General features: G+C 45.0%; 3 non-coding genes across 3 annotated transcripts; 1 reads left to right on the forward strand and 2 right to left on the reverse strand.

Annotated features, from left to right (window-relative positions):
• Nucleotides 1-2,659: 2,659 nt before the first annotated feature.
• LOC118724978 lies at nucleotides 2,660-2,775 on the reverse strand. Its single transcript, XR_004989746.1, has one exon. It is a non-coding gene; the product is annotated as a U5 spliceosomal RNA (small nuclear RNA).
• A 4,901-nt stretch (nucleotides 2,776-7,676) lies between these two features.
• Nucleotides 7,677-7,888, forward strand: LOC118724966. Its single transcript, XR_004989743.1, has one exon. It is a non-coding gene; the product is annotated as a small nucleolar RNA U3 (small nucleolar RNA).
• Nucleotides 7,889-15,624: 7,736 nt separating this feature from the next.
• On the reverse strand, nucleotides 15,625-15,787 carry LOC118725207. The gene has a single exon (XR_004989931.1). It is a non-coding gene; the product is annotated as a U1 spliceosomal RNA (small nuclear RNA).
• Between the last annotated feature and the right edge of the window lie 2,529 nt (nucleotides 15,788-18,316).

The following is an 18,316-nucleotide window of genomic DNA, read 5'->3' on the forward strand; positions in this document are numbered from 1 at the left end:
TCAAGGTCCTACAGCCAAAAATACTCTACCCAACAAAGCTATCACTCAGAATCAAAGACCAGATAAAGAACTTCACTAATAAAAATAAAAAAAATAAAAATAAAATAAAGCTAAAGGAGTTCATCACCACCAATTATATGAATTGCTGAAGGGACTTCTTTAGGAAGAGGAAGAAAATAAAGATAAAAATTATGAACAACAAATACGTAACTATCAACAAGTGAATCTAAAAACCAAGGGAATTAAAAAACCTGATGAACAATATTAACTGGTGAATATAATAGAATCAGAGGTATGGAAGGGGAGTGAACTGACAATTCTCGAGAAAAAAGGAAGTGGGGGTGTGGGAAGAGACTAAACATAAACTGTGCACCTATGGATGAGGACAGTGGGGGTGGAGAAAGAGCAGAGAGTGTGGTGGGAACCTGGTGGAGGGGGGAAAAAAGAGGAACTTTTGTAATAATATGAACAATAAAGATTTATTTACAAAATAAAAAGAAATAAAATATGGGGGGTTTCTTGTTTGTTTTTTAAATATATTTTTATTGATTTTTTTTTTAACAGAGAGGAATAGTTAGAAACATTGGTGAGACAGAAGCATCAATCAGCTGCCTCCTGCACGCCCTCCACCGAGCCCACAACCAAGGTACATGCCCTCAACTGGAATCTAACTTACCCTGTTTCCCTGAAAATAAGACAGTGTCTTATATTAGTTTTTGCTCCCAAAGATGTGCTAGGTCTTATTTTCAGGGGATGTCTTATTTTTCCATGAAGAATACGGTACACATTTATTGTTAAATGAAGATAAAGGAAATTTATTACCTGTATACAGTACTGTAGTACGGTAGTTGTCAACACAAACCAGACAAACTGTGAATCCTACAGTATCAAGAATTTACTCATTTATTCAATGACAATCATGTCATCATCATCTGGAACATCATCATAACAATCCAATTCCTGAATTTCCTGGTGAATTTCTTGTGACTCCATTTCTTTTAGAATCAGTAGACCAAATCTCTCATGTTTAGCCTGGGGGGGGGGGCCTTATTTCCAGGGGGATGCCTTATATTTCACTCAGAAGGAAACCTGTAAGTAGGTCTTATTTTTGGAGGATGTCTTATTTTCGGGGAAACACGGTAGTACCTTCCAGTCTGATGTCTGATGCCCTACCTACTGAGCTAAACCAGTGAGGGCTAAAAATATGTTTTATTGCCAAGACCGGTTTGGCTCAATGGATAGAGTGTCAGTCTGCAGACTGAAGGGTCCGGGTTAGATTCAGGTAAAGGGCATGTACATTGGTTGCGGGCACATCCTTGGCAGAGGGTGTGCAGGAGGCAGCTGGTCGATGTTTCTCTCTCATTGCTGTTTCTAGCTCTCTATCCCTCCTCCTTCCTCTCTGTGGAAAATCAATAAAATATATTTAAAAATATGTTTTATTATCTTCAGAGAGAGGAAGGGAGAGGGAGAGAGAAACATCGTCGATCAACTACCTCTTGCACTCCCCCTACTGAGGATCTAGCCCGAAACCCAGGCATTGGGACCCTTCAGTCCCCAGGCCGACGCTCTATCTGCTGAGCCAAACCAGCGAGGCTTTATTTATATATTTTTCTTTACTGATATGTCCCAAACATTGAGATCAATACCAGGTATGTATGAATGAATAATGGAGGTATTCTAAAGCAATTGTTCCTCCAGTCAGGGGAAATGAAGTCAGATGGCAGTAATTCTCCAGGCTGCCAGCAGAGGGCATCACCAGCCCTGATATCGTCCATCCAAGGCGGCTCAGCCTTCCCCGCAACTGATTTTGAGCCTGTTTTCCTACATTTGGGCTGGAGGAGAGAAAGGTTGCAAAATATATATTTCTATTATATAAAGCTAAATGGATTTCCTATTTTAAAGAAGTGTTCTGTCCTTTGGTTTCAAGTCATTCTGCACTGTTTGTAGTCTTGAAATGGCTTTTCTTTTGTAGAAAAATGGTTAAAATAACTTTGTACCCCAGAAATATTTTGGAAATGTTAATAATTGGAAAACCCCAAATCTGGAAACCACTAGTCTAAGGTAACCATCGTTTAATTAAAAACATGATGTGGGGGAAGGTTCCCTTGTTCCCCGGTCCTTCCTTAGCTCCACGGGGGTCGGCATCGCCACTCCAACAAGAACACACCGTCCCAAAGCAGCCGCACATCCCGAGCACGCCGGAGACAGGGACGTTTTCTAAAGACAGCCTCGTTCGCAACGCGAGACCGCGGGCCCCCGGAGCACTGCAGGCCCATCACCCACTCACCCCGTCCGCTCCCGGTCCGCACACCCGCTCTGCTCCTGGCGCCGCCGGGGACACGTGGGCAAAAGGAACAGTCGCACCCTTTCCCCCACAAGTTGTAAGGTCCCCGCACGCGAGCCTGAGCCACCTACTAAAACTGCCGCTGAGAATACAGACGCCCCAAAGCAAAAATTACAAAATTTAAATAAAATAAAAAAATACAGACATCCCAAAGCAAAAATGAAAAAAAAAAATCAAAGAATACAGACATCCACAAAAGAAAACACAATTGCCCCTTGTTCTAAAAGAGAAGACAACAGCCTTTCCCTTCCAACACTTACAGGAAACAGCCAACCCAGAGAAAGAAACCACTTGTCTGACTTTCACACCATTATAAGTCCTGCGAGCGCAAGACCTCAAAAAATTGAGTAATAACTCAGAATTGTTCCTCTCCACGGAAATCTTTAGTAAAAGGCGAAAGATTTATGCGGTCTGAAGAGAAACCAGAGCATGCCCTCCGCAGCGCTACACACCGTCCTCAGGTAACTGTAACTCCTGGACAGGCAATGGTCACTATTTCCACGAAAGAGCTAATGGTTTCTGCCGTAAGTTCAGACAACTCTGTGAAAGCAATCGCATGTTTAGCAAGGGAAAAAGTTGAAAGAAAGCTAATTTAGACGTTTTAAAGTAGAAAATAGCCTGTGTGCAGTGCATTGTGGGTGTGTAAATGAGCTGAGTCACCAACGCCCCCGGTTTCCGGAAATACCTTAAATGGTCCTTCCGTTCTCCCGCCGGGCCCAGGCCCACCGCCAGGGGGCAGAGCGGGAACCAGATTGGCAGGATACAAAAGCCTGCCCCAAACAGAAAGACTTTTATATATGAGTAATTCCAAGCTAATACTTAACTTGAATTTAAATATATATACATAATTTTTTTGAATTTTTAAAAAGAGGCTTGAAAATAATTGTCTTCAGCCGGGACCGGTTTGGCTCAGTGGATAGAGCGTCGGCCTGCGGACTGAAAGGTCCCAGGTTCGATTCCGGGCAAGGGCATGTACCTTGGTTGTGGGCACATCCCCAGTAGGGGGAGTGCAAGAGGCAGCTGATCAATGATTCTCTCTCATCGGTGTTTCTAACTTTCTATCCTTCTCTCTTCCTCTCTGTGAAAAATCAATAAAAAATATTATTTTTAAAAAAAAGAAAATAATTGTCTTCATACATTCATTCAACAAAAATGTATTGAGTGCTGTGTCAAACCCTGTGCTAGGCCCTAGGATAGGGGTGTCAAACTCAATCAGAGAAGGGGCCAAAATCTAAAATCCAGCCTAAATCGCGGGCCGAATGGTTTACTGAACAGTCATAAACTGTCATTGTGATGGAAACGCAGCGGAGTGCAGTGATGACAGCGCGGTGCGGGCCACATTGCAAGGCCTGGCGGGACGGATTTGGCCCGAGGGCCTTGTGTTTGACACATCTGCCCTAGGAGGTAGGTGTGTGTGATGAGCACTGATAACAGAATGTTCAGTGACACCTGGGCAGAGCGTTAAAGGATCTAGTCTAAGCAGAGAGACACCATAAGCAGTGTGAGCAGGAGATTTGAAAAAGCAAGGGGTTAAGTGGCAGGGACCACATTTTAATGGGCCTTCAGTGCTGAGAGCTTGGATTTACCTTGAGAGCAACAGAGAACCTTTGAAAAGCTTCAAAGAAGAGGAATATGAAGCATCATCGATGCCGAAACCGTTTTGGCTCAGTGGATAGACTCTATGTACCTTGGTTGCGGGCACATCCCTGGTAGGGGTTGTGTAAGAGGCAAGTGGTCGATGTTTCTCTCTCATCGACATTTCTAGCTCTCTCTCTCCCTTCCTCTCTGTAAAAAAGATTAATAAAATATATTAAAAACAACAACAACAACAACATAAAAACAAAGCTTATGTGGCCGGGCCAGTAGTTGAATCTCAACCCATATCCAAGGTTGTAGGTTCAATCGCCACTTAGGGCACACACAAGAATCAACCAATGGGTGCGTGAATGTGAATAAGAACAATGTATCCATGTTTCTCTCCCTCTCCCACTTCCTTTCTCACTAAAATCAATCATTCATTTTTTATTTTAATTACAGACAGGGGACCCAGGAAGGATCAGAGAAGATGCCTGGTGATCTATGTATAGTAGTTACGGCCCTGGGGGCAAATCCTGTTGGCCTGCTCTAGGAAGATCATAAATGCTGGGTACCCCCGGGAATGAGAGGGTGCAGGAGTTGTGGGGAAAATTAACCAACGTTCAGTCAACCTTAAGATTAGTTTCCTCTTGTGGAGGTTCTTTTAAAACTGTTATCTTGCTCTAGCTGGTTTGGCTCAGTGGATAGAGCATCGGCCTGGGGCCTGAAGGGTCCCAGGTTCAAGTCTGCTCAAAGGCATGCACCTTGGTTGCGGGCACATCCCCAGGGGGGGGGGGGGCGGTGCAGGAGGCGGCTAATCAATGTTTCTCTCTCATCGATGTTTCTAACTTTCTATCCCTCTCCCTTTCTGTCTGTAAAAATCAATAAGTTATATATATTTTTTTAATAAGTTTTTATTGTTCATATTATTACAAATGTTCCTCCCCCCCCCCCATTGCTCTCCTCCACCAGGTTCCCACCCCACCCTCTGCCCTTTCCCCTCTCCCCATTGTCCTCATCCATAGGTGCACAGTTTATGTTCAGTCTCTTCCCACTCCCCCCTCTCCCCTTTTCCCCAAGAATCATCAGTTCACTCCCCTTCCATACCTCTGATTCTATTATATTCAACAGTTAATATTGTTCATCAGATTTTTTTAATTTCCTTGGTTTTTAGATTCACTTGTTGATAGTTACGTATTTGTTGTTCATAATTTTTATCTTTGTTTGCTTTCTCTTCTGAAAGAACTCCCTTCAGCAATTCATATAATTCTGGTTTGGCAGTGATGAACTCCTTTAGCTTTTTTTTATTAGTGAAGCTCTTTATCTGGCCTTCGATTCTGAGTGATAGCTTTGCTGGGTAGATTATTTTTGGCTGTAGGTTCTTGCTATTCATCACTTTGAATATTTCTTGCCATTCCCTTCTGGCCTGCATGGTTTCTGTTGAGAAGTCAGCTGACAATCGTATAGGTGCTCCTTTATAGGTTACTACCTTCTTTGCTCTTGCTTCTTTAATATTCTCTCTTTGTCTTTTGCTCTTGGAATTTTAATAATGATGTGTCTCGGTGTGGTCCTCTTTGGATTCCTTTTGTTTGGAGTTCTGTACGCTTCCTGGACTTGTAAGTCTAATTCTTTTACCAGGTGGGGGAAGTTTTCTGTCACTATTTCTTTCAGTATGTTTTCGATATCTTGCTCTCTCTCATCTTCTGGGACCCCCATAATTCTGATGTTGGTTCGCTTGAAGTTGTCCCAGAGGTTTCTTACATTATCTTCAATTTTCTGGATTCTCTTGCCTTCTAGCTTCTGTGGAGGAGTGTCTTCTGGCTCTTTATGTTCCAAATCTTTGACTTGATTCTTGCGATCATCCCTCCTGTTTTTAGGACTCTGTAAAATATTTTTTATTTCAGACAATGTATTCTTTATTTCTTGTTGATCCCTTATCATTTCTTGTTGACTCCTTATTAATTCTAGTTGATCTCTTTTCATATCCTCATAGGCCTTATCCATCTTTTCTAGGAAATTCTTGAAAAACCTTATAAGCGTAGATTTGAACTCTATATCCAGACACTTTTTGTCCTCCATTTCTTTCATTTGTGATCTATTTTGTTGTCTCATTTCGCAGTTACAGATGGGGCCAATAAGTTATATTTTAAAAAATAAAATCATTATCTTCCCAATTGGTCTGATATAAACCTTCCTATTTCTGTAAGTACTTGCAAGTAAAGGCTTTCTGTTTCTGTACACCTGCAGGAGGATTAATGAGGGCTGCGGGCACCATTTTCCATGTGTAAGGAGAGCACAGCTCTGGGAACTTGGAGCGGCAGCAGCCACAGGAGGAGCGGGGAGCGGGGCGTGTGTGGGCAGAGAGAAGGCCGGGAGTAGCCAGGAGTGAGAGCCCCAGGCCCCCTGGGCTTGGTGTCACTGTGGTGGGCCTGCCGTCCTGGGGAGGGAGCCGAGGGAAAGGTCTGGAGGAATGCAGAGCCAGGAAGGTTGGAGCTGGACCGGCAGGCAGCAGGCAGCCAGAGGAAGGCAGCCATGGTGGAGGGCCCTCTTGAGACTCCTGCGGTGGCAGGAGGTGCCAGGCCCTGTTGGGCTCCGGTGTGGACTGACGGACGGGGGCTGATGGACGGGGGCTGATGGATACTGATCTGGCCCGAATGCTGAACCGCTTGGGCTGGAACTGGACACTGGCCCTGCTTCTGACTCTGCTAACCGCCCAGCTGCCCCTCTTTCAGGACTGGCTTGTGGGAAATAGGACATCACAACCTAAGAAACGTAACTCCAGCCCAAACTGGTTTGGCTCAGTGGATAGAGCATCGGCCTGCGGACAAAAGGATCCCAGGTTCTATTCCGGTCAAGGGCACGTACCTTGGTTACTGGCACATCCCCAGTGGGGGGTGGGGGGGGGTGGAGGAGGCAGCTGGTCGATGTCTTTCTCTCATCAATGTTTCTAACTTTCTATCCCTCTCAATTCCCCTCTGTAAAAAAATCAATAAAATATATTTTTTAAAAAAAGAAAGAAGCATAACTCCAGCCAGTAAAATCTTTTGCCACCTCCTCCTCCCATGGGGACTTCTAAAAATGCTTATTTCAGCGGTGTCCCTTTGGCATCAGAATCTTCCACTTTTTAAAACAAAAATAGGAATGGAATTAGTGACAAACTGTTACTCCCCGTGAACCAACTGAAACACAGTTTATTCATTTTATTAGGAGATGCATCTTCAATGAATTTTTACCTTTTTTTATGTTAAAGCACCAACAACCTTTAAGAACTCAGAAAGTGTGATCAGATAGTGCAAACATGATACACAATCCAGCGCTGGGTCCCAGCTACAGTTCCCCTCCCCGCCATGGCCAGGGTGAACGTCAAACTCAGAACAGCCACGGCGTGCACGCCTCACAGATCACAGGACAGCTCCATTCTAAGACAGGAAAAGCCCGCCCTTTCCGGTAGCTCCCAGGGGCGGGGCGGGGCCGCCTCACCGGAACTGACTGATGCCTCCAGGGGCTTATACGGCACAGACTGTGATTGGCTGTCCTTCAGTATTATGTTAATGAAGTGGCCGTCTTTTAAAAAACTTTGGACATTTAATTTCCACCTAAGTGTTAAAAACAATTGTTAAGTGATAGTATTTGGAGGCTTATACATACTAGAACGCCTTTCTCTTCGCCAGTGGAATTATAATTGGGGAAAGCGTCTCACCGTGACCGAGAAGGGGACGGCTGCGGCAGGCCCGGCGGAGGCGGCGGGGGCCGGGTTAAGACTATACTTTCAGGGATCATTTCTATAGTTCGTTACTAGAGAAGTTCCTCTGAACGTGTAGAGCACCCGAAACCACGAGGAGGAGACGCAGCACCCTCTCCTGAGCGTGAAGCCGGCTTCCGGTGCTGCTCCTGCAGCTGCCGCCTGCCATTGATGATCGTTCTTCTCTCCCCCGGGGGAGAAGAGGGAGAGGATGCATTCTGAGTGGCTTCGGTTTTCTTACTCGGTTAAAGGGAAGAATGAGAATTACCTAGTTATTTTTCACCGCAGCTTCTACTGGGGGTCAAATTCTGAATTGGGGTCATACACTGAAACCGATTTGGTTGGATTCCAGTTGAGGGCATGTACCTTGGTCGCGGGCACATCCCCAGTAGGTGGTGTGCAGGGAGGCAGCTGATGGATGATTTTCTCTCATTGATGTTTCTGACTCTTTCCTTTCTCTTCCTCTCTGTAAAAAAAAGTGTTAAAAAACAAAAGCGGGTCCTAAGATGGTGGGGGAATCAATTTGGCCACCTCTGTGTAGGGGAGAAGGCTATAAGATAAGTAGTTTTTCCAAAATAAAACATTTAAACTCCACCCTCATATTTTTTTGTAAAGTGGTTTATTCTCCCCCATACAAATGCCTCAGGGCTACAATAATTTTTGTTGCTTTAGCTAGGTGCAATCTTGTTTTTTAGGTTTTTATGGAATTTATTGTAACTAACATTGGTAAGTTAATTATATAACAAATTTCATGTGTACTTTATAACACAGCATCATGTATACTCTATAATTATTCAATCCATAAGGTGCATTTTAACACTCAGAGACTTAAGAACATTTTATTTAAAACATGTATAAAGAGTTCTGCCGGAGTGGCTCAGCTGGTTGATTCCAAAAGGTTGTGGGCAGAGTATATGGGGAAAAGTTGTGGGACACAGTCTGGGTGAGCATGGGAGGCAACCAACTGATATTTGTCAGATCAATGTTTCTCTCCCCCTCCCTCCTTCCTTTCCCTTTCTCTCTCTCTCTCCCTCTCTCTCTCTCTCTCTCTCTCTCTCTCTCTCTCTCTCTCTCTCTCTCTCTCTCTTTTAGAATTTATTTGTTATTTAAAAAAATATTTTTTTGATTTTTTACAGAGAGGAAGAGAGAGGGATAGTTAGAAACATCAATGAGAGAGAATCATCGACCAGCTGCCTCCTACACACTCCTTACTAGGGATGTGCCCGCAACCAATGTACATGCGCTTGACTGGAATCGAACCTGGGACCTTTCAGTCCGCAGACTGACGCTCTTCCACTGAGCCAAACCGGTTTCGGCTCCCTTCCTCTCTTTAGTTAGGGTTGCCTGAGATGGAACACAGGAGGCCAAAAGGGGCAAATAATTATAAATTTATTATTACATCTGCTAGCAGAAGGGCTGAGGCCAAAATGACATCAGCAGAGTAGAGTAATGGGAGTGGGATATTTCTGTCTCTTGTAAAGGTTACAAGATCCAGGTGGGGCCAGGTGTAGGCGGTCCGCTGGAAACTGGGTGAGGAGGTTTACCGGAAGCCGCTAATCCTGAGGTGTGAAATGAGAAAATCCCCAGGAGGGGCAAGAGCCTCAGACAGAGCGTAATGGAGCTTCCAGGGAGGGGAGCCTCCAGCAGAGCATAATGAGGGCCTGAATGAGCCTAACACTCTGAAATAAACTTATTTAATAATTAGAGACTAGAGAGAAAGGCCTGGCAGGATGGCTCAGCGGGCTGGAGCATGATGGGCTCAGACAAGAATCAAACTCTAATCTAGTTTCCTCTTTCAGGACTTGATTGACTGTTCTTGTCTTTTTTTAAGACGAGAGAGGGATAGAGAGTTAGAAACATCGATCAGCTCCCCACCCCCCCACCGGGGATGTGCCCGCAACCAAAATACATGCCCTTGACCGGAAAGGAACCTGGGACCTTTCAGTCCACAGGCCGACGCTCTATCCACTGAGCCAACCAGTTAGGGCATGTCAGTGTTTTGTTGGTTTTTTTTTTATCATGCAGAAGTTTTAATATATTTAATCCATTAATTTTTACTTTATAGTTTTTTAGATCTTAAGAAATCTTTCTCTACACTAATGTTATAAAAATTATACTCCTGTATTTTCTTCTAAAAGTTTTAAAGGTTTTTTTAACAATTGAATTCCTAATTCCTAAAATATCTAAATTTTTTTTCTGTGTGGTGTGAATGACCTTCCTTATTATTTTTAATTCTAACCCAAGGATATTTTCCCCACTGATTTCTAGAAAGAGTAGAAGGGAGGGAGAGAGAGAGAGAAACATCTATGTGAGAAAGACACATAGATTGGTTGCCTCCTACACACACTCTGATTAGGGCCTGCAACCGAAGTACGTGTCCTTGGCCTGAATCAAAACTGGGACCCTTCAGTCTGCAGGCCAACGCTCTACCACATGTGTCAAACACAAGGCCCGAGGGCCAAATCCGTCCCGCCAAGCCTTGCAATGTGGCCCGCACCGCGCTGTCATCACTGCACTCCGCTGCGTTTCCATCACATTGACAGTTTATGACTGTTCAGTAAACCATTCGGCCCGAGATTTAGGCTGGATTTTAGATTTTGGCCCCTTCTCTGATTGAGTTCGACACCCCTACTGAGTCTATCCAATGAAGCAAACTGGCTAGGACCAGACCTAACATTTTTTAAGAGAGATTATTCACATACTATACCCTATATGATAAAACCCAATATGCAAATCAATTGAACAGCAAAATGGCTGACAGAACAGCAGGTCAGTATGACATGTGCTGACCACCAAGGGGCAGATGCTAAACGCAGAAGCTGCCCCCTAGTGGTCAGTGCGCTCCCACAGGAGGAGCACCCCTCAGCCAGAAGCTGGCTCACAGATAGTAAGCAAAGTGGTGGTGGTGGTGGTGAGAGCCTCTCCCGCCTCAGCTACAGGTGGGCAGTAAAGAGGGAGGAGTCCCGGACTGCAAGAGCCCCAGTCTGCTAAAGGGATGTCTGACTGCTGGCTATCCCCGAGGAGTCCCCGACTGCGAGAGGGCGCAGGCCAGGCAGAGGGACCACTGCCCCTCTACAGTGCATGAATTTTGTGCACTCAGCCTAGTCTAGAGTATATATATATAATTAATTACCATATATTAATCACCATAATTAATATATATAATTTATTTCAGAGAGGAAGGAAGAGGGAGAGAGAAATAAAAATATCAATGATGAGAAAGAGCCCTAGCCGGCTTGGCTCAGTGGGTAGAGCATAAGCCTGCAGACTGAAGGTTCCCAGGTTTGATTCCAGCCAGAGGCACGTGCCTGGGTTTCGGGCTTAATCCCCAATAGGGGGCACGCAGGAGGCAGTCAACCAATGATTCTCTCTCATCATTGATATTTCTATCTCTCTCTCCTCCCTTCCTCTCTGAAATCACTAAAGAAATATATAATAAAAAATGATGAAAATCGCTGAGGCTGGTTTGGCTCAATGGATAGAGCATCAGCTTGGGGACTGAAAGGTCCCGGGTTCAATTCTGGTCAAGGGCACGTACCTTGGTTGCGGGCACATCCCCAGTAGGGGGTGTGCAAAAGGCAGCTGATTGATGTTTCTCTCTCATCGATGTTTCTAACTATCTCTCTCCCTTCCTCTCTGTACAAAATCAATAAAATATATATTAAAAAAATGATGAAAATCATTAATCAGCTGCCTCCTGCATGACCCCTACTGGGGACGGAGTGGGCATGTGCCCTTGACCAAAATTAAATCAGAAACCCTTCAATCCGAAGGCCGACCCTCTATCCACTGAGCCAAATCAGCCAGGGCCCAGGCCTAATTTTATACATACATATATATATATATATATATATATATATATATATATATATATCAGAGAGGAAGGGAGAGAAATAGAGAGCTAGAAACATCGATGAGAGAGAAACATCAATCAGTTGCCTTCTGAACCCCCTCGCACACACACACTGAGGTTGTGCCAGCAACCAAGGTACATGCCCTTGACCGGAATCAAACCTGGGACGCTCTATCCATTGAGCCAAACTGGTCAGGGCGATAACAATATATATTTTTTAATTAATGAACAGTCCTGGCCAGGTTGGAATATTGTCCCAATGCCCCAGGGTTGTGGGTTTGATTCCCAGTAGTTTTTTCCTAAATTATTGAGCAAGATATCCGTAATATTTTCAGTTAGGAATGCTTTCATCTTCAGGTTAAAGAAAACATGAATGAAGGCAGTTTATACAAATAGGTGGGTTTTGTTGTGCTTTGCTTTGTTCTGAGTTACAGTAGGGAGTCTGGATGTAGGTGGCTGCTGGCATTGGTTCAGGTGTTTAGCCAGAACCTTCTATGGCTCTTCCTCCCTTCCTACTTGGCTCCTGAGTGTGTTGGATATTTTGATCTGATGACTATCCGCTTACCTCATGATCACAAGGCAGCTGTCACAACTCCAGACAGAACATCCATGTCCAAGGCAAGAAATAAAGGAGTGAGATATTGTAAGTAAAGCGCCCTCTGCTGTTAGAAAACAACATATTACCTGTCCAAAAGTCCCCAGCACTCCCACTTACATCTCATTGGCCAGAACTGTCATATGGCCGACTCTAATGGCTTGGGAATCTGGGAAAGCAAGTGGAGATGAGTAAGGAAGAAGGGGGCTGGGAATGGCTCTTGGATTATCCACCAACTGTGTGTGTCACCAACAGCTGGCTCATTTGTTTTCAACCTTCCTTGTTTTATCACTTCCTGATACTTTTTGGATGAATCCTCACTCTGGTCTTGTTGTTCCTTCTTTCATTTTGGCTATAATCATTCTACTATTCAACCCATGGATGGATTGAGGCACTGGGGCAGGTAATGATCCACCAGGATCCTAGAAGGGAAGGGGCATTGGTGAGCACAACTGAAAAGTCTCTCACATATCCAACCCTCTTCTCCTCTTCTTCGTCATTGTTGTTCTTCAATAGAAAATTTCAAGCAAACAGAAGTTGAGGGCAAGGATGCCCTTTCAGCTCATGACCATCATTTTCTTGTCTCCCTGCCAATACCTCTTGCCCACTGGATTACTGGATTATTTTATTTATTTATTTATTTATTTATTTATTAATATATTTTATTGATTTTGTACAGAGAGGAAGGGAGAGAGATAGAGAGCTAGAAACATCGATGAGAGTCATCAATCAGCTGCCTCTTGCACACCCCCTACTGGGGATGTGCCTGCAACCAAGGTACATGCCCTTGACCAGAATCGAACCCGGGTCCCTTCAGTTCCCAAGCCGACACTCTATCCATTGAGCCAAACCGGTTTCGGCAATTTTTTATTTTATTTTTTAAATATATTTTATTGATTTTTTTTTTTAACAGAGAGGAAGGGAGAGAAATAATGAGCCAGAAACATTGATCAGCTGCCTCCCGTACACCTCCCACTGGGGATGTGCCCGCAACCCAGGCACACGCCATGGACCGGAATTGAACCCTTCAGTCTACAGGCTGACGCTCTATCCACTGAGCCAAACTGGTCAGGACAATTATTAGGTTATCTTAAAACAAATCTCATTTTTAGTCACTTTCCTCTCTCTAAAGTCTGCTTTGCCTGAAGTTAACACAGTTACTCACACTTTCTTTTGATTAATATCAGCATGGTATATCTATTTCCATTTATTTATTTATTTATTTTTAAATAAAAATTGTTTTTAATGTTCATTCATTATTTTTAATCTGTATGTGTCTATATATAAAGTGGGTTTCTTACAGACAACATACACTTGGGTCTATTTTTTCTCCCATTCTCCCCCCTTCCCCTTTGGCAATCATCAGCTTGTTCTCTGTATTTATGGGGTCTGTTTCAATTTTGTTTTGTTGGGTTTTTTTAAAAATATATTTTCATTGATTTCAGAGAGGAAGAGAGAGATTGAAACATCAACAAGAGAGAATCATTGACCAGCTGCCTCCTGCACACTCCCTGCTGGGGATTGAGCTTGCAACCTAGGCATATGCCCTTGATGGAATCAAACTTGAGATCTTTCGGTCCATAGGCCGATGCTCTATCCACTGAGCCAAACCAGCAAGGGCTTTCTTAAGTTTTATTGATATTTATTTAATTTTTTGTTGTTGTTGTTGTTAACCCTCACCTGAGGATATTTTCCATTGACTTTTAGAGAGAGTGGAAGAGAGCGGGAGAGGCAGAGAGAGAAACACCGATGTGAGAGAGATACGTGGACTGGTTGCCTCCCTCACATACCAGGGCCGGGGACTGAGCCTGCAGCTCAGTTACACGCCCTTGACCAGAATCGAGCCCTTCAGTCTGCAGACCCATGCTCTATCCACTGAGCCAAACCAGCTAGGGCAAGTTTTATTGATGTTTAGAGAGAGAGAAAAAAAAAAGCACGTCGATGGGTTGCATCCAGTATGTGCTCTGACCAGGATCAAAGTCGAAACCTCTTTGAAGTATGGAATGATGGACGCTCCAACCAACTGAGCCACTGGGCCAGGGTGGTCTGTTTCTATTTTATTTTATGCATTTGTTTTGTTTTTGTTTTTTAGATTCTACCTATAAGTGAAATCATATTGTATTTGTCTTCTTCTCTCTGACATCTTTTTTAAAAATATATATTTTATTGATTTTTTACAGAGAGGAAGGGAGAGAGATAGAGAGCCAGAAATGTCGATGAGAGAGAAACATCAACCAACTGCCTCCTGCACACCCCCCACCGGGGATGCCCTTGACCGGAATCGAACCCGGGACCTTTCAGTCCGCAGGCTGACGCTCTATCCACTGAGCCAAACCGGTTTCAGCGACATCTTTTCTTTACATTTTATTTGAGTATAGGTTATTATATTGTACAATGTAGGGGGAGAAATATCTTTTTTCCTTCTACCCTTCTAGGTTCTTGCTGGGGCTGTAACGAAAGACAGATTAACAAGAGAAAAACACAAACAAGAGAAAAACAGAAGTTCATTAACATTTATATCATATATATATTAATTACTCAGAGGTGAGTAATTCAAAAAGTGGCTAAAACTTGGGTTTTACAATATATACATCACCAAGGATTTGATTCCAGTCCAAAGCACATGCTCGTGTTTCAGGCACAATCCCCAGTAGGGGGCATGCAAGGGGCTGCCAATCAATGATTCTCATCATTGATGGTTCTATCTCTCTCTACTTCTCCCTTTCTCTCTGAATTCAATTAAAAAATATTTTTTTCTCACCCTTGTTGAAAAATCTGGTTGCCTTCCTCCCCCCCACCCCCAAAAAAAAATTGGGGGAGAGAGTGAAGATCAATAAAAATACTTAAAATATATATATATAAAGGGAGACTAACAGTGTGAAGTAGTTTCTTCTCCTGTCATCTATAATCCTGTCCCAGAAAAGGATGTTTATATCCTGTCTTTAGGCAGAAAGGAAATGAATAGAGTTTTGCCTATATTTGCTGCTTAGTTGTCTTCAATGCAAAATACACTTGTAATTCTTATATCAAAGAGCCATATTTGGCCAAAACTGGTTTAGCTCAGTGGATAGAGCGTCGGCCTGCGGAATGAAAGGTTCCGGGTTCGATTCCGGTCAAGGGCATGTACCTTTGTTGCGGGCACATCCCCAGTAGGGGGTGTGCAGGAGACAGCTGATCGATGTTTCTCTCTCATCGATGTTTCCGACTCTCTCCCTTCCTCTCTGTAAAAAAATCAATAAAATATATTAATAATAAAAAAAGAGGCATATTTGGGGTGATGTGTTCTGATTTCCTTCATTATTTTTTTCTGAACTGAAAGTTGCAAACATCATGACTTTTGTGCCAAAAATTCATCTCCATTTCAGCATGCATCTCCAAAGAGTAAGAACTTTCCCTCACAAACTCACAGCATCCAATTTTTTACACCACCATCAAGACTCATGCTTCGCATTTGGTTGTTGTTTGTATTCTCTTTTAATCTAGAACAGTCTTTGTACTTTTGTGTTTTTCTTTTCTTAGGGCAGCGCGCACGCAGTCCCCCACTACCACCAATGACGCGATGGAGTTCACCCCCTTTGGGGACCTCGCAGGGGTCAGCACACCCAGAGTGCAATGGGAGAGCCTCGCTCTGGGAAAGCCACCTTTGTGATCACGCTATCTCCCCTGCCAGGTAGGGATTTTGTGGAGACCAGGGCAGATGTTTTGTAAAACATCCTGCATCCTAAATTTGCCTGATTATCCCTCATGGTGCTGTTTAGTTAGTTCCTCCATCCCATTTCTATTGGCAACAGGAAGTGAAATCTAAGGCTGGACTGGATTTAGGGTTTGTGTTTTTGGCATTATCATCTCCTGAGTGACCCCTGCACTTGGAGACAGAGGATGGCAGACTGCCCCACTCCAATGATGCTATGCTTGATCACTGGGCTACGTGGTCACGGCCACATTTTTTCACAGCTATGCTTTCCCTTGGCAAATTGGCAATGGAAATAGAATGTGGAGCAATACTCTTGTCACCATGCAGCATCCTATACTCAGTAACCTTTTGCCTAGCACCCACACTGAATCATTCCCCCCCCCCCCATTGATTGGGAATTACAGTATAGTTGTGTGTTTTTTTGTTGTTTTTTTAAATTTTATTGATTTTTTTACAGAGAGGAAGGGAGAGGAGAGAGATAGAAAGCTAGAAACATCGATGAAAGAGAGACATCAACCAGCTGCCTCCTGCACACCCCACACCAGGGATGTGCCCGCAACCAATGTACATGCCCTTGACCAGAATCGAACCTGGGACCTTCCAGTCTGCAGACCGACGCTCTATCACTGAGCCAAACCGGTTTTGGCTGCAGTATAGTTTTGTTTTTTATTTTCTTTCTTTCTTTCTTTCTTTTTTTTTTTTTTTTTTTAATATATAATAGTAATCTAGGGAGACAGTATAAGGCAAACTTTTCTTGTAAAAGATAAGTAAATACTTCAGGCTTCGTGGGCTATAGGCTCTGTGTCAGCAGCTTTGCTGTTGTGGTGTGAAAGCAGCCATAGACAAAGGTAAACAAATGGATATGGCTGCCTGCCAATAAAACTTTATGAATACTATGCTTTAGAATTTTTTTCAAGCACAAAAACCACTAAGCTCATGGGCCCCATTAGTACACAGTAGTGTGCCAACCTCTGGTATAAAGAAATAGAAGAGGAGGATCCAAGATGGCTGCTCGGGTAGACACCTAACCGCAGCAGCACACAACAATTTCAATGGAATACAACTAAAATGTAGAGTGGACATCGCCCAGAGCTACAGGTAGTCGACTGACTGAAAATTCTACAACAAGAAGGAAAGAGAAAACCAGAAGGAAAATCAGAGGAGCTGAAAAAAAGCCTAAGGTACAGAGACATGCTGCGCGCGCGGAGTGGTCGCAGCCGGAGAGGAGGAGAGGGCTGGGTGCTGCCTGGCGTTCCCTAGCAGGAAGGAAATAAAACCCCCAGCCTGGGCTGAACCCCCGAACCGGCAGTGCTGACCCCCAGTTATGAGCCAGACCCTGGGGACCCAGGCTCCGGCTGGGGAGACGGGGCTGTGAGGCGGAATCCCAAGTGAACAGCGAAAAGCAGGGCCCCCGGAGTCGCGCGCACTTTGCGCGCAGAGGACTGAATGTTGACTCTGATGCTGGATTACCCTAGCGGGAAGAAACAAAGCCTCCGGCGGCGCTGAGCCTCAGTCCGGACTGCTCTGAACCCCAGTCCTGGACCAGACCCTGGGGACCCAGGCTCGGGCAGGGGGAGACAGGGCTGTGAGGCGGAATCCCAGGGGAGTGGCGAAAAGCCGAGCCCCCAGAGTCGCGCGCACTGTGCGCAGAGTACAGTCTGTTGACTCTGATCCTAAACTCCTCTAGCGGGAAGGAGAGAAAGGGCTCCAGACTGGAGGAATGCGACAGGGAGCAGGAGCCCCTGCCGGACACCAGCCAACCGGGCGCCGGCAGGGAGCCGGGCGACGGGGCCCCCAGGCGGGGGGGTGCCCCCGAGCCATCGACCTCTGAGCGCGGGCAACGGAGCCAAGGCCGGGGGCTGCTTCCTGGGCGGCCGACCCTGGCAACAGGCTGGAGCAGCGCATGAGCCCGCGAAGAACAAAGGGGTGCCTCAGGCCAACCTGCTGAGCTCCCAGGACAAGGAGGAAGAAACCAAAGTTCTCAATGTGAAGACATCAAGTGAGAGCAAAAGATAGTAAAATTACTTAAGAAAGAATACAAAGAAGATCTTGAAAATTCAGACTAAGTCAGAACTCAACTCACAAAAAAAAAAAAAAAAAGAACTCAACTCACCAGCCAACATTGCAACATAAATGCATTAAAAAAAAAAAGGACAGAATGTTGGAACAGCGGCGGCCAGGCCTAGAGAGCCCAGGCACAAAGCAATGGCAACCGGGCCCGGAGCAGCAACGGCCAGGCCCCAGAGCAGCAGCAGCCAGAACCAGAGCAACAGCCAGCACTGGAGCAGCCAGACCTGGGGCAGTGGCAGCCAGGCCTGAGGCGGAGGCAGCCAAGCCCAGAGAGGCCAGTCCAGGAACACCCAGACCCGGAGTGGCTGGGCCCGAAGAAGCCGGGCCCAGAACAGCCGGGTTGGGAGCAGCCAGGCCCAGAACAGCAGTAGCCAAGCCCGGAGCACCCAGGCTGGGAGCGGCCAGACTCGGCGCGGCCGGGCCCGGGGCAGCCGGGCCCAGAG

This window comes from Pipistrellus kuhlii, unplaced genomic scaffold (genome assembly GCF_014108245.1).
Source record: "Pipistrellus kuhlii isolate mPipKuh1 unplaced genomic scaffold, mPipKuh1.p scaffold_m20_p_2, whole genome shotgun sequence".
NCBI lineage: Eukaryota > Metazoa > Chordata > Mammalia > Chiroptera > Vespertilionidae > Pipistrellus > Pipistrellus kuhlii.